We start from the raw sequence: 15,388 nt of genomic DNA, 5'->3' as shown, positions 1-15,388 counted from the left end.
TGCTCTTTGAATCTATAATATTAACTTTACTCATTTCATCCCGAGAAAAAAATGATAACAATATTCAGTTGAACTATATATTGTTATGCATTATTATATTATAAAAAGGATAGAGAGAGATGTCGGTACCGAACAGTGTGGCACAAGGACTCAACTAAGGATAACAACTACCGGAATGGATCAACCTTCCATCAGACGTCCGGGATTTGAATCGTACAGAGAAAACCCAACAGCACACTTTTCTCTGGCTTAGTCACATGCATGTATACAGTAGCGGGGTATTGCAAACGATCTACTACGGGAAAGGTTGGCGACCCGATATATAATTTAAGGACTGCGAAAACCTTTGAAGCGTATACTTCATTATTTCTACCACGATTCATAGAATTCTACCTGCGTCTGTCCATACGAAACGGTCAGTGATTTGATATCGAATAACAATGTTTTTTTATTTTTTTAATATATTTTTTGCGTTTTAATTGCTACCGGTAAACTATGTCGAATGCGAATAGTTTTTAAAAAGAATTTTGAATCTCGAAACTTTAGATTTTTGAAGTCAACAGTCAACGCCAGAGCTCTTAATTCATATGGAGTTATATTATTCATGTATCACATGTCGAATTCAATATAAAAATATATAACCTTATCTCAATTCTATATAAATAATATGTTATTAAATCTTCAAGTACTTAATACAAAATTACTAATTTTATCATTGTAAAAACTAATGTGTTTTGAATAAATACGTATTTCACGTGACACGTCTATTAAGAGTTATAGTCAATATATTTTGAAAGAGACCGATTGGTGTCTAGTACCTATGTCGTATATTATTTTATGACACCGTTAACGCATTGTAAATGAACCATAACCATGGATATAGGTAATAAAATTAATAAAATTAATTAAGGATTGCAGATGAAGATATCAAGCCAATTTTGTGAAAACAAAGTGTTCTATTACAGACAAACTATTTTCAACAGAAAATATTTTGTAAATCATTAGGATCTGTATAGGTACTATAACATTTATCATATATATATATATATATATAAAATAATATGTATCTATATGTATAGATACTTAACATACTAAGGTCAATGAAAGAACAATTGTTGTTTAATTAGATTTAGATGAAAACGCGTAAAACTCGATATGGTTATGATTCCCACTTTAACGGCGGAAAACGACAACTCCGACCGTTTCCGTCGTAAGCATACCACCATAGTAAATGCAGTATATTATCTATAACTGCGACCGTAAGTGATGGTGTTTGTACAAAATCGACCATCATCACAACCACTATCGGCTGACTGACGTTTATTTCGTTCGACGTTTTGGGATAGGATAGAATAATATTATAACGTACGCATACGAATACAACAATGATACACAAGTTTTCGTACCACGTATCATTGCACTTGGGAGGGGTGTACGAAAAAACCAGCCCAAGTCGCCGTTGCGCGAATCGGACGAGTACCACGTAACGCGTAAGTTCGTCCTGTCTCGAAGACTGCGATGCGCAGGTCGACGGCGATCGGAAATTAGAACAACGCCAGACGTCGCGGGGCGTTGCCCGCGGGGTCCACAGCACGTATTATTATAATAACAGTTTTGCACGTCGTACCTACGAGCAACCGGCATGCATGATGTGCTCGCGCGTGGTCCGAACGGCCGCGTGGGGGCACGCGGCGTCGGGGTTGAGTTATTGTTCCGTTGATTTATTATCGAAAAAACTGTCGGAACGCTTTTCATAGAATATTCGCGCGAGAACCGTAACCGCGCGTGCAGCGCCGTTCGTTCGGCCGCGTGGAAAGAGGAGATTTACGGTAAAAGAAAAAAAATAAAAAAATGTAATAACAGTAGTGGTACACAAACAAACTCGGCGCGATCGGGTCGCGAAGAGAAGCGGGAGCGGAGGTGTTAAATCTCCGTTAAGGGGTGCTCTTTTGAAACGAATTTTCTTTCTGCCCCGTAACCGTGGCCAACAAACGGCGGGACGCGTGCGCGCGCGGAGAAAACCTCCCCGGGTGACGGGAGGGCGGTGAAAATATTATGTGAACAATAATAAAGCTCGATTTATCTCGTTTCGTATAATATCGTGTCTAGGGAGCGGCGGACGGGGCGTCATGTATACACGATACGGCGATAAGACGGTAGCCGTACTAGGGCAATCCGCTTTTATCGTTGACATTCCACGCAAAACTCTCACATTTTTTACATGGTCAAACCCCCTCGCCACTGCCGCCGCCATGGATCCCTAACGTTTATATTTAACATTCTCATCCGTGCTGCGGTGTGCAAAAATGGTTTCGAAAACAGTGGAAATTCGAACGCCAAGAGTTCGTATAGGGTTTACGCCAAATACATCGGCATTGTTCAAGATCGAGGAAAAAAGGTAAAAAAGTCGTACAAAATCAATATCAGTAGGTCATAGTAGGTCATAAAATATTAACTTATTTTAATGAAATTTTTGAATGAAAAATAGGTATTAAAAATTATTACATTATTCTACCTACTGAATATCAATGTAAATAAAACATTAAATACGGTAGCTCTTGCTTAGATTATTATTACGTAATATGTGCAAATTTATATGAAAATATTCGATTTCAAAAAATCATTATCAGTTACAAAAAAAAAAAAAAACGCACTGAAAAATACATAATACAATATTTATAAAATTACCAAGTCACAAAAACTACATGATTGTTTCGGGTAGTATGTTTTACATATTATTCGATCGTTTATTTTATATCAAATTGTCTACAGACCAAGTATGCACATTTTCCATATGCTAACACAACTAATATTTATTTCATACAACGGTGTGCTGTGCTAGAATAATCATATTTTTCTCCAATCCGAGTGTTATAAAAATTCTATAATGAAATATTGCACAACGTTACATATTTGCAAGCGGATATTCGTTTTGTTTTTATCGTTTTTTTAGCTGATCTGTACACAATAATACGATTTTATATAATTCAAAAACTTTCCATGAACGAAATTTGTTATTACACTTAATTGAATTCAACGTACATAATAATATACATAATAACGTATATAATAATATACATAATATATTTTCTCATTAGTCGAATACAGTTTTATGACCGCGCCAGATCGCACGTGATGTAATAACATGATTTAGTGCGTTTCACGATTTTATGGGTGAATTCCCGTAATAGCATTTTATAATTTATATTATGTATGTGGGTACCGATAATAATTGCTATTCGACTGATGTAACTGTATCATTCCTGGTGGCGGAAGTGCGGGAAGAAATGAGACGGGCAAAAAAAAAACGAATTGACAGTAGAAAACAAACAGATTTTCTCCCTCGTCGATGTACCAACCACTTCGAGTAGGTTCTGTTGCGTGGTCTTCAAATATAAATAACGGTGAAATAAAAGTGCGATAATTTAATGTAGTAGATCCCGCGGCGGTAATCAAATACCAACGTTTGTTGATGGCCTCGATTACCGAAAACAGAAATTAATACGCGTGCTAAATTGGTTTTCACAATTAAAAGCAAACGGATTCGTCGTTGATTTATCACCGGCTTAAAATTACGGGTCATCTACGAATAAACACAATTCGTAAACGTATGCGGAATTCGTATTATTTCGTTCGATGTACAACAGTCGTGTCGTTATATTGAACGCTATACATGATGTATGATTTTTACGTTGTATACTGCTATTATTCTACGGCGGCGAACACAATGGCGTAGTTACGCATTAAAGCGTCCCGAGGGAAATTTTTTTTCGGTTTTATATATTTAGTGCGATCGCTCTTTGTCATAACAACCGTGTTGTGACCAGTGGCGTTATAAACATTTTATTCAAGCTTATTATTTAAATTAACTTTTACTTTAAATAGGATATAAATAGGCATCACTAAGCTTAGTCATCATCTATCACTTATCCAAAAAAAAAAAAAAAAAATCGCACTTCCTCTGCCGCTTTAAGGGTAGCTACGCCCATGAGTGGCCATGCTACGCACACGTTGCGTTTAACGCACATATATTTAATTTAAATCTAGATTGTTGAATAATATATTTATACAACGATAAAACTAGTTCTTCAACGATATATACGACCGATTTGGCCGCAAAATCGTATACAATGACAGGGGCAAGTACCGAGTTGCTTTTCGGATAGCTCCTGTTCCGCTAGCTAAAATGGCTTCCATTTAAAATTGTTTTAATATTTATATAAGCTGAATTCCATTTCATTCATCGTACTTATATTTATAAGTAATATTAAATAAACTACTCATAATGTTGCTTAATAAATGACTGGAGTCGAATTTTACATCAATGGTGAGAAGCAGAAATAAAAAGTAAATATATATCAAAAACAAGTTGAGTTACAGTGACACTAACCTATAAAAATATTTAACGGTGGACGAGTTGCGTAAGTATAATTATAGATTTAAAATAATATACTGCTGCTGATGTACGGCGCACGTCAATGATAATCGTATTCGAGTACACCGAAAATGTATAACTATTTATGTGCTATGACGCACATGATTGTGATAGACATATAAATATGTGATTAGTAAAGAAAATATTATAAAAATAATACAATATGTAAACCTTCAGTAGATAGTTGGGAAAAACACCTCCCTCGACTATTGTCTTCGACTTTCTGCGTATCTAATCACATTGGCTTGTCCACGGTAAAATGTGTGGCGTTTTTTATTTATTTATTTATTTATTTATTTTTTTTTTTGTTTCAGATGTGTCGACGATGTCATATTACTCGGGTTTTAGATAAACTTTTTTTATCAAGGGTGATTTTTTGCGCTAAAACCCGTTTTGTTACCATGTTATAATAATATTATAACGTTGTACAATATACTATTATTGTTCTCTCTCTCTCTCTATCTGTATCTTCTTCGTCGGGATAACGACGGCGTGTGACATTACATTATATTATATATTGTGTAAGAATGAAAACGATAACATTGAAAACTAATAAACCGTGAACATTCCTGACGAGATTACGGCGACGAGCGAAAATCACGCTATGGTTACGGAAGGGATGTGTTGTGTACAGCTGCAGCGACGGCGGTATCGGAGGTGGGTCGTGATAAAGTGTGATGGTTTAAGACAGTGTAGTGACATGCGTACGACTGGCCTATATGCGTGTGCGAGGGCGCTGCGGAGATGACGAGTGGTAAACATGACGTGACAAGGCAATTTGCAGAGCAGAAATTGATACACGTAGCCGTACATATAATATTTTGTACGCACGCACCCTTTACCTCCAGTTTTTTTTCTCGTCCCTAAGCGTGCACGTCGTGGTCGAAACGACACATTATTCACGTTGTCAGACACATCACAATCGAAAAATTCACTTTTGATCCTTTCACCCCTCCCCCTCCTTCCGCGACCAATGTTCCACCATTGCACCACCGGACGTGATTATCGTTAGAACTTATTGGTTATTACTTATTATTCATTATCACTTATGTTAATCTAATCACTATTTTACCCAACGCGAAATTCTCCTCCATACACCCACACATACACATCGGTTATCGTAAACCTTGACCAACATGCCGTCGGTTGGACGCGATATTATATGCTTTCGATACCGTGTCTTACCCGGAGCATGTCTGGCACTTTTTTTTCCGTCTCATCTCGACAAGCCTTGAAAATAAACAAGATCGCACTCACGCGCTTCGCTGCGTAATATGACCATAACTTTTATTATAGAATTATGTTTTGCTAGCACGCGAAACGACCATTCGTTTGAAATATTATTATTAATGATCGGAAAACGATTGTTGTTGTGCGATCACAATTCGCTCGCGTTATAATACCAACGAAATAGTTTTGATTCTTATTCCTGTGCGTGGCTCGCAATTCATTGGCACGAAAAATAAATCACTATGAATACATTACAAGTATTCATCCGCATCACATACGATGGACGATTGATATTTCGATTCTAGTTTAAATCTGCGTTTTTGTTCTTCGATAATTTCAATGATTCATTGTTGTACCGTTATAATTACAAATATAAAATGATGTGTTTACACGAAACGTTTGGATTATAAGTTTTATTTGAATGTAATAACCTAGATATTATATTATTTTACGCAGTGTAAAGACTACATACTTAACTACATTTATGTTATATGTACATAATTAGAAGTAAATATTTATTTACTCAGCTTTCAACCTACATGTTTATTTATGGAATCTTTAATTTATATATGCCAACTCAATAAAATGATTAACGTACGCAAACTTCATTATAGTATAATATTATCGCTAATTCTTTTTATAATGTTATTTTCTTAATTTAACGTGAAAAAAATTTAATTTTTATTTTCAATAAGGCATTTAAAAATTACGATATACTTTGTGGAAGTCATACTTAATTCTAACATTAGTTTTTATATTGAATTATTTTAAACATTTAGTTATATTATTATGATATATATTCAGTTAATAGTAAGAAAAACGTACTGATAATATGTTTTTGCTTATATTATCGTTTGGGAAACAAGCATAATGGTACAGAATAATAGTTTTTATTTTTATTTTTTATTTTTGTATAAAATATATGACTATATAATTTTGTTAATTTAAATAATTTATTTACTAAGTGACACAACGTGTTATTATTATTAATGGTTTCGAAATCTTTCACAGTTTAAAATTAAATTTAAACGTTTAGTACATAATTCGTTTGATATTAAGAAGTTATTTTCAAACATTTCAGTTAAAATACTTGAATTCATTAGAATAATTGAAAATATAATTTCTTTACTCATATAATAATGTATACTGTTGTGTTTTCTAAATAAATATTTTACTGAACATGAATTTTTCAAATTATAAATATTTGACAAAAACATCGATATAAAACGAGTCTACAGTTAATACGATTAATGAAAATGTTTTCTATCCGATGAAAAATCACATTTTCACCCTTCGTTCTATCAAATATTTAAAAAAATTTCAAATCGTTATTATGAGAACGCTTTTCTTTAGAATTTATCTCCTAAGCGCTGTTCTTTCATACTACCCAATTGGTTATATAAATTATAGAATGTTAAAACTAATCTATATAAAATGTACTTTTTCAAATAAGTGACAAAGAACCACATGTATGATCACGTTGAACTTATTCGCAAAAAGTGTAATATACATTATTATCAATTGTTGTTTAATATTATTATTATTGTTGTAGTAATTATGATATAAAATTATACGATTTGATCTCTCACTGTATTTATCATTTATACGGACATTTGAATTGGATTTTTATTTTAAAATAAATCATAGATCATTTGTATTATACTATAGCGTTCGACTGATTGATTTTCCAATATCACGAGACACGTAGAATATGATGAACTAGTGGGAGAGAGAGGGAGAAGGAGATTTAAATTATTATAATTATTTCATTTTATTGAACACGTTGAACGAAACGTGTAGGGATCTACGGAAATCCAGCGATCGGGGAGAATCTATCGCATACGATATGGTACGACAGTATATTGTACGAAAACGTGATAGATATTAATAATAACATTATCGGCACTAGAAATTATTGTCAATAATAATTAAGTACGTGCAATACTCACGGTCGTGTTTCAACGTAGATGAGAGTACTGGAGAACGCGCCGCGGTGTACCAAAAGTCATTCCGTCACAGACTCCGAGAGCGGTGTGTGATTTTGGCGTCGGGCTGCATCGCATTTTACCACCCCGTTTCGGCATGCCGGGGGTGGTGATGGAGTCAGTGGCGGCTGCGGTGGCAGCGGAGGACACGATCGTCGCCGTCGCCGTTGTCGGCGGCGATCGCACGCAGACGCAACCCTTTTTCTCTCCGCCACCTCGATCTCCTTCCATACGTCGTCGACCCGCCCGTCTATCCAGAGCTTCGCTCATCGTCCTTTCTCGGGTGCCATCGGTCACCACCACCGCTGCCACCACCGTTTCACCCGTACGCGCAAGGTGTACGTACACATGTATAGTAATAATAATAATAATAATAATTGTAATTTAATAATTTATTCTCGTTGCCGACGCACAGCATCCCAATACCGCACACACATATATACACGTAGGTGCTCGATAAATCCCTGCCCCTACCATCTAACTAATCCAAAAAGTTTTGCTCTACGTGTGAACCGGTATACGGAGCGTTAGAAAATAGCTAACAGATTAATTTGAGGTGGAGAAATTACTAAATTAGGGTGGTATAATACGAAAGACTTTATGATAACAAGTAGACATACAATTCTTTTACATTTTTCATCATATTGAAAAAAAATAAATAAAAACGCTTAAAATTCCTAACACTTTTTTGCTAATGCACAACAACCTTATACATATGATTTTTTCACCAATATTTAATAATGTCATTGCTCAATAAACTGTCTTAAAATCGATATATGAACGATGTATTTGGATTAAATCTCGGTGATATGTTATCTCTACTCAAATGCGTAAGAACTTATAAGAATGACAAAACCACGTACCAATAAAATTCGCCAAAACGAAAATGTATGAAAGACTACCTTGATAATTTGATAATAAATTAGTTGCAATCTTGAATACAATTATTGATTACATTTTATTCTAATGTATACTTTTTTAATTTTTTATTAGGTTCAACTTAATATTAATTACTTACAAAATATTGCCTATCTTATCTCAAGTTGTACCACTCAAATATTTTATGTTTTTTTGTTATTTTGTGCAATATATATAATCCATAAATTTGAGAATATATCAATAAAAAAAAATTGATAAATAAATAAATAAACAAATAAAAAATTTAAAAAATTAGCGTCAAAGGACAAAATAATTAATACAAATTCAACAAGCAATAAGGCCGAGTCCAAACAAAATGAAATAATATTAGTAGAATTTAATAAAATTTTAAAAACCACACCTAAATATTTTTTAAAACTGCTCGTCCTCAGAAATTTCTGTTCGTGGGATATTTAGATTAGATCGCAAAATGTTGTTTGTTAACCACAAATAATTATAAAATATTATATTTTATGTTTCAGTGAAATTTATGTTTTGAAACTTAATGATTGGGGCGACGGTCCTGAACAATCTGACTTTTTCTATTTTGTCTTTTTCTAACAAAATGCAAGATGCGAGGAAATAAAGATACTATCCCTGACATAATATTCTGCTTATCGATTTTACTAAGGCTGTGTCTTGTAAACTATTTCTCACAATAGGTATACGTTTTATTTTATATATACTAAGTATGTGCAGCTGAGGTAGTTATTTACACGTGTTCACTCGCGGAACAGGTGACTGCGCATATTACAGGGCCGACGACCTAGAAATACGTCATTCCCACCTATATTTTTTAAAACATTACAGTATTTCCCATTGTGCACCCTATGTCCTTCATCTGATTCGATGCAAGTTATTCATTCGCATGTGTATACCGTTCCAAGTTACTTTTCGTTTCATTGGTCTCGAGCCCGACAAATAGCTGCGTATTTCAACAAATATAAGAACCCTACACGCGTTTTGTTTATTATTGCGTATTGCAGTCATCGAGGCAGACCTAAGTAGTTTTTTTATGCTTTACTATTACATAATTCTCATAGCTATATACTAGTATATACTACGTACGTATAAGTTCCAATAAATATGATAACATCGCTTTTATGTATTCCCATATATCATCTTGTCTACGTAATCACGTGCATTTGATTGCAATATACGTCACAAAATAAAAAATAAAGTTAAAAAATCGAAAATGTTCGGGAAATGTACATACACATACATACAAACACACACATATGAATATATAAATAAATATGCATTTTTATACATAAAATATATTTATTTGTTTAACTAGAATAACATTGATGATCTTTTGGCTATTTATTCACGGGAAAACGGGTTAAATGAATACAATATATTATATTTTACCACGGGTGATCAAGAAATGGATCAATCATTGTTAATTGAATGACTGATATTGGTGATCAATGTTTAGAATAACTATAATTTTCCAACATTAGTGACGTCAAATTGTGACCAACAGTATGTTCTATGCTAAAATACAATTTTAGGTAATGTTAAAATAATAATTATTGCATATAGGTGAGTTTTATACGATTAATAAATAAAATTCTACTTAATCCATTTATTTTTTAGTTGCTAATCGTTTTAAATATTTCACATAATTTGAGAGAAAAGTCACAAATTTAATAAAAAAAATCACATTGCGTACAAATGTAGTATACAAATAAAGAGAAGTATGGATTTTCCTAATAGAGATATTTAATCAATGAATACATAAAAATGATAGATGGAACTGCAAATTTCGAGACTGCTATGGCCCGTGATATGTGGGAGGAATTAATAAAAGCTACGAAAGGCCTTAATGGCCCATAAAGCATAAAATAAATAAAATAAAAGAATATACCTATTCTTTAAATGATCCCAATAAATCTCAAATATTTATAGTTTATTGTCATGCAAAGATACGGTAAAAAACAAAACTGAAAAAATCCATCGTTTATATTATTGAAAAATGACAATTGGTCTGATTTAACAACTCAGTTACTCATTAGTTATATACATCATATGAGGGTTACTCCCAACCACTAAAGTACTGCAAAAATAAATTGTTTGTGTCACCAAATATGTGTATTACTTTGTTTAAATTTTTAGTGGAATATCAATAATTAAGTAATCAGCTAATTTATTTAGTTTCAACTATTTTAAATCAAGTAAATCTAAAAAAAAAAATAAATAAAGCTATTTATTTATTTATATTTTACACAATATTAATTAATTCATAATAAATGATCAAAAAAAATGAGTAAAATTTAAATTTTGAATAAAAATAGTTTATTATATACGTGGCGATACATTTTTAATACAAAAAAAAAAAAATTAACACAAATGCTGGATAAACAAATTTGAAATAGGTACATTACCCTATTATTGAGCTTTCTACTCGTACCAGACCACTACTGAAAGACTCAAAAACAGTTATTCGTAAATATTACATTGATTAATTTTATAATCTTGAGATATATATATATATATATATATATTAGCCTTTAGAAGATACATTAAAATATAAATAAATAATAAAATATAATAAATACGAAAAATAATTTAATGCTAAATTTATTCTAACTTCCGTATTCTTAACTTCCGAAATTTCAATGCTTTTAGAACGGCGTTATGTGTAGGCAATAGTAGTACATATATGTGGCGGGGAACAATTTTTAAGTCTTTAATAAAATATTTTAGTTTATAAATCGTGTACTTTACCTGGATCGAATGCACCAAAAGGTTTTAAAGAAAAATAATGGCCTTACCAAACACATAAATTCTAGTTACACTATGAGCCTAAATTACGTCCTGTTAATTATTTTATATCTAAGTTTAATATATATTATATTTGTAAAATAATGTAGTAGATTATCATTTTATAATAAAATATACACATACCCAACATTAAAATTTTAATTCGAATTGAGTAAATACATCAAAATAATAAATTAATTTTTATGTAAAGTATGTTTTTGTTAATATGAAATTAAAACTATTACAATGCTTCGAAACCTAAAATTAAAACGAATAAAAAAATCGTTACAAAAACTACGGGTTTATAAAAGTATATGGTATGAATATACAAGTTAGTAGTAGTAAGTTTCAATAAGTTCAAGTACTATGTTTTTCATAAACTCCTATGCACTTTAATGGGATCTTACTGAAATTTCTAGAAGAATTTATAATGTTTTCAGCAGGCTTATGAACGAAACGTTTTCAAGGTTTCAATGTGTTTGTACCCTGGTCTTCAAAGGAAAGTAGGAAAATGTAATTTCTGTATTTTCAACTTTTTAACGTAGTATATGATATTTTATTGAAATTTGTTGTAAGTACACCATACATTAATTACACATTAGCAAACTTTTGATGAATATATAGTATTCAGTTTGGTAAGCATAGAACTGCACACCAACCATAAGTATGTTAATAATCATGATTCTTAAACAACCGCAGCAATTAGTCCAGTACATTACGTCGTATGAATTATCTTTTTAATGTAAATTTCTTCTTTCTATATAATTTATCGATTTATATACGTGCACATCATTTATTTTTATAAGATTATAATAAAGATAGTATGGATACTATAAAATGCAATAAAATGTTATAAAAAAAGATAAACTTCTAATCGCTATTTAATTTTACTGACATCATTTTACAGAAAAAAAATATCTCTAATATGTTTCGATAGGATTTTAATATTTGATCTCCATTCCTTGTCACATGCGTCTACATACAATTGATAAATATAAAAAATTATTTATAAATATTACGTAACATATTATTTAGTTAAATAATATGTCGATACGTAAAATTTATATTAATACGTGGTAGAGTTGAGATTTATTAAAGAATACATATCAATATATATATATATATATATATGTATATATATACATATGTATATTACATATTGATTTTTATAACACTTATATTCTCGATTAGAATCATTATTATATTTTTAAAAACGATTATTTGTTTTTATACAATTTAAATTTAGCATTTCCCACTCTATATATTTTCGAAAAAATTATATTCTTATACTACGATTTTTTATGATTATTATTTATGTAATATACTTTTCAAAATTATCACATACTATATTTTATGTCATGATTTTCTAAAATAAAATATTTTATTGAAAATTTTGATATAGATGTAGATTCAATAATTGTTTTAAGTTTGAATGAATAGAATAATTCAATTTCACCCTAAACCTTAAACTGCAAAACATCAGTGAACTACTTATTCAACTATCGATTCTTTACTTATTTATAATTTAACCACTGGTTAAATAAAGATGTTATATTTGTATATGTAGAAAAATATTCCACTTTTGAGTATCAAATAAAAAATATTAATACATTTATTGTCATAAAATAATATTAAAAACTCAATATTTTAATACCACGAAAAAATAAAACTATTTGCATGAATAATTTTAATATATTTTATTATTTTCTAGGTTTTAAATTTTTTTTAATTTTCAGTATTATTTTATATTAATCGTAAATATCCGAGAGGAAAAATAGATGATAAATAAGCTACATAGTTATATGAAAAATAACTGATGACATCTCAGACTTAAATTTATTTTTAAATCAGTTATTGTGACTTCTTTATAAGTTGTTGGAGAGTGAAAAAAAAAATCATTGTAGCTTAAAAACCATATTACAATTATCTGCATGGGAAAATAAGCCAGAAATAAAAGCAATGAGCTAGTCAAGTAGCTGAACGTCGAGCATCATAAAAGTTGAGTACCAAAGGATTTATGTTATTTAAATGCTATAGATTAAAAAAAAATGGTCGAGTTTTAATTGTAATTAAGAAGAATGTACTATAAACCCTATTCTATCTATATACAATAAATATAATACAAGGGATAACGAATTAAACACATCTATAACTAATGTCATAAAATATTACCGTCGATGACTGGGGTTATTAATATTTGCTATATTTTCTATTAAACCATTTTAAATTAAATGTGAACAATATATACTTTTATTTTTAAAAATATTTGTACGTAATATAATATTAAATTTTATTTTGAAAATTATGTGGTTGTAATTTGAATCAGCTCAATCGAATTCGAAATAATAATTATTTGAATTTTTATAGAATATAATCACAATAATATAACTAATTGTTGTTGTTTTTTGTACAGCACTCCAGAGTAATTTATATAACCTACGATTGTATTAGTATACGATTATAAAAAAAAAACTCATTGTCTATTCTGCAAAAATGTATTATTTATAGCAATAACATATAGTTTGGTTTTATTAATTAATTGTGTATTTATAACTGTTATATTTCAATATTATAATCGTGTTTATTGAATTGCGGTACTAGTATCAACTGCAGTTCTTTTTATTTCTGTTTTATTCATTATATTTTTGTAATATTCCTCATCAAATATTCGTTTAATAATTACAATTTCACGTACTCTGACCGAACTCTAGGTTTAATGACGCTGAACAGATTGCATTGTAATTTATTTAGCCAGCACATAATGATGAAACTTGAGTTTTCTCCCCCGGGAATAGTTATAATTCAACAATGGTGGGCAGTAAACCACTTGTGTTTATTTAGGTGTACTTACGTTTAAATGTATATATATATATATATATATATATATATATATATATATATGTATATTTTCTCTATCTCAACGAATATAGTAACTATGAAAGTTGCATTTATCTCCGAGTATAATAATAAATGGTTGACAGTGTCTGTAGTAATTGCAAACAAGTAATTTGTACACAACAATTATTGGCGCAGAAAGTTATGTTACGGGTTGTCATCGAATTTTATATATTCAGACGTTATATACACTGCAGTGATCAAAATAGTTCCATCAAGGGTACTGAAAAAAAAAATGTCTCCGGACTGGATCTACTTTCAGTGCACTCTACTGCGTAATAATCCTTTATGGAAACTCCAAAAATCACAAAATTTCCTTGTGTTACGATCAGTAGTAGGAAATCACGATTGAATATACTCTTATGGTTTAAGATTTTTAACGCAGAGTTCTTAAATGGTGGTGTTTTATTTAAATCCTATGATCGAAATTTATGCAGCTTCAGAAAGATAACTCTACTACGTCATGTTCGGCTATTTGCTACTAGATTGATGATAAATTTTCATTTCATTTTGATATGTTCACCCTTAGTTTTAATTAATAACTCCCAAATCCCAACTGAAATTGAAGTAAAATTCCATGGTCCAATTATGAGTAAACATCTGTCATGAGCAATTAATTTTCACGCATAAGTAATAGAACTTAACCAATGCTTAAGGTTTTTTCGTTTCATAATAAATAAATCTTCAAAAATCAATACAAAAAACAAACTTGAAATGTATTCAATACTACTCAAATCGATAAGATCATACGATAAAGAACTTAAGGGTACAGCAAAAATCACAATTGCCAACCAAATCCAAGTATTCCGATTACGAGCACTTCGCACTATAATTTCAGCACTTATATACTCGTATGTATCTAACGATCATTACATAAAGACACAGATCTCTATACAGGCAACGAAACAGCTAAACTTCACTACAAAAGGTTCCACAAGCATTTCCAATAACATCCTAATCCTTTTATTGTAAATGTAGCTCCTGGCCATATTCCAAAAAAACACACTCCATCGCCTATAAATAAACTGGTGCAGAGAATTTTCAATATGATTTAATTATAATTATAAATCATTCAATTTTTTTATTTTTTCATGGCAATGGATTTTCGGCAACTGACGGCTTCTTAATAAATGTAACTAGCCGTCAGTTGTTCATTTTT

At 30.7% G+C, this 15,388-nt stretch overlaps 1 protein-coding gene across 1 annotated transcript in view; it reads right to left on the bottom strand.

Moving 5' to 3' along the window:
* LOC112682123 (C3 and PZP-like alpha-2-macroglobulin domain-containing protein 8) overlaps positions 1-7,716 on the bottom strand; it is a 148,100-nt gene extending 140,384 nt beyond the window's left edge. The window contains exon 1 of the mRNA XM_025552622.1: positions 7,615-7,716. The gene's annotated coding sequence lies outside the window, so the exon portion shown is untranslated. The remainder of the gene's footprint in view (positions 1-7,614) is intronic.
* Positions 7,717-15,388: the final 7,672 nt, after the last annotated feature.

The sequence above is a fragment of the Sipha flava genome, unplaced genomic scaffold (genome assembly GCF_003268045.1).
Source record: "Sipha flava isolate LNK unplaced genomic scaffold, YSA_version1 1_pilon_pilon, whole genome shotgun sequence".
Classification (NCBI taxonomy): Eukaryota; Metazoa; Arthropoda; class Insecta; order Hemiptera; family Aphididae; genus Sipha; species Sipha flava.
Note: the sequence above shows the minus strand (reverse complement) of the source record. Positions and strands in the feature narration are given on the sequence as shown.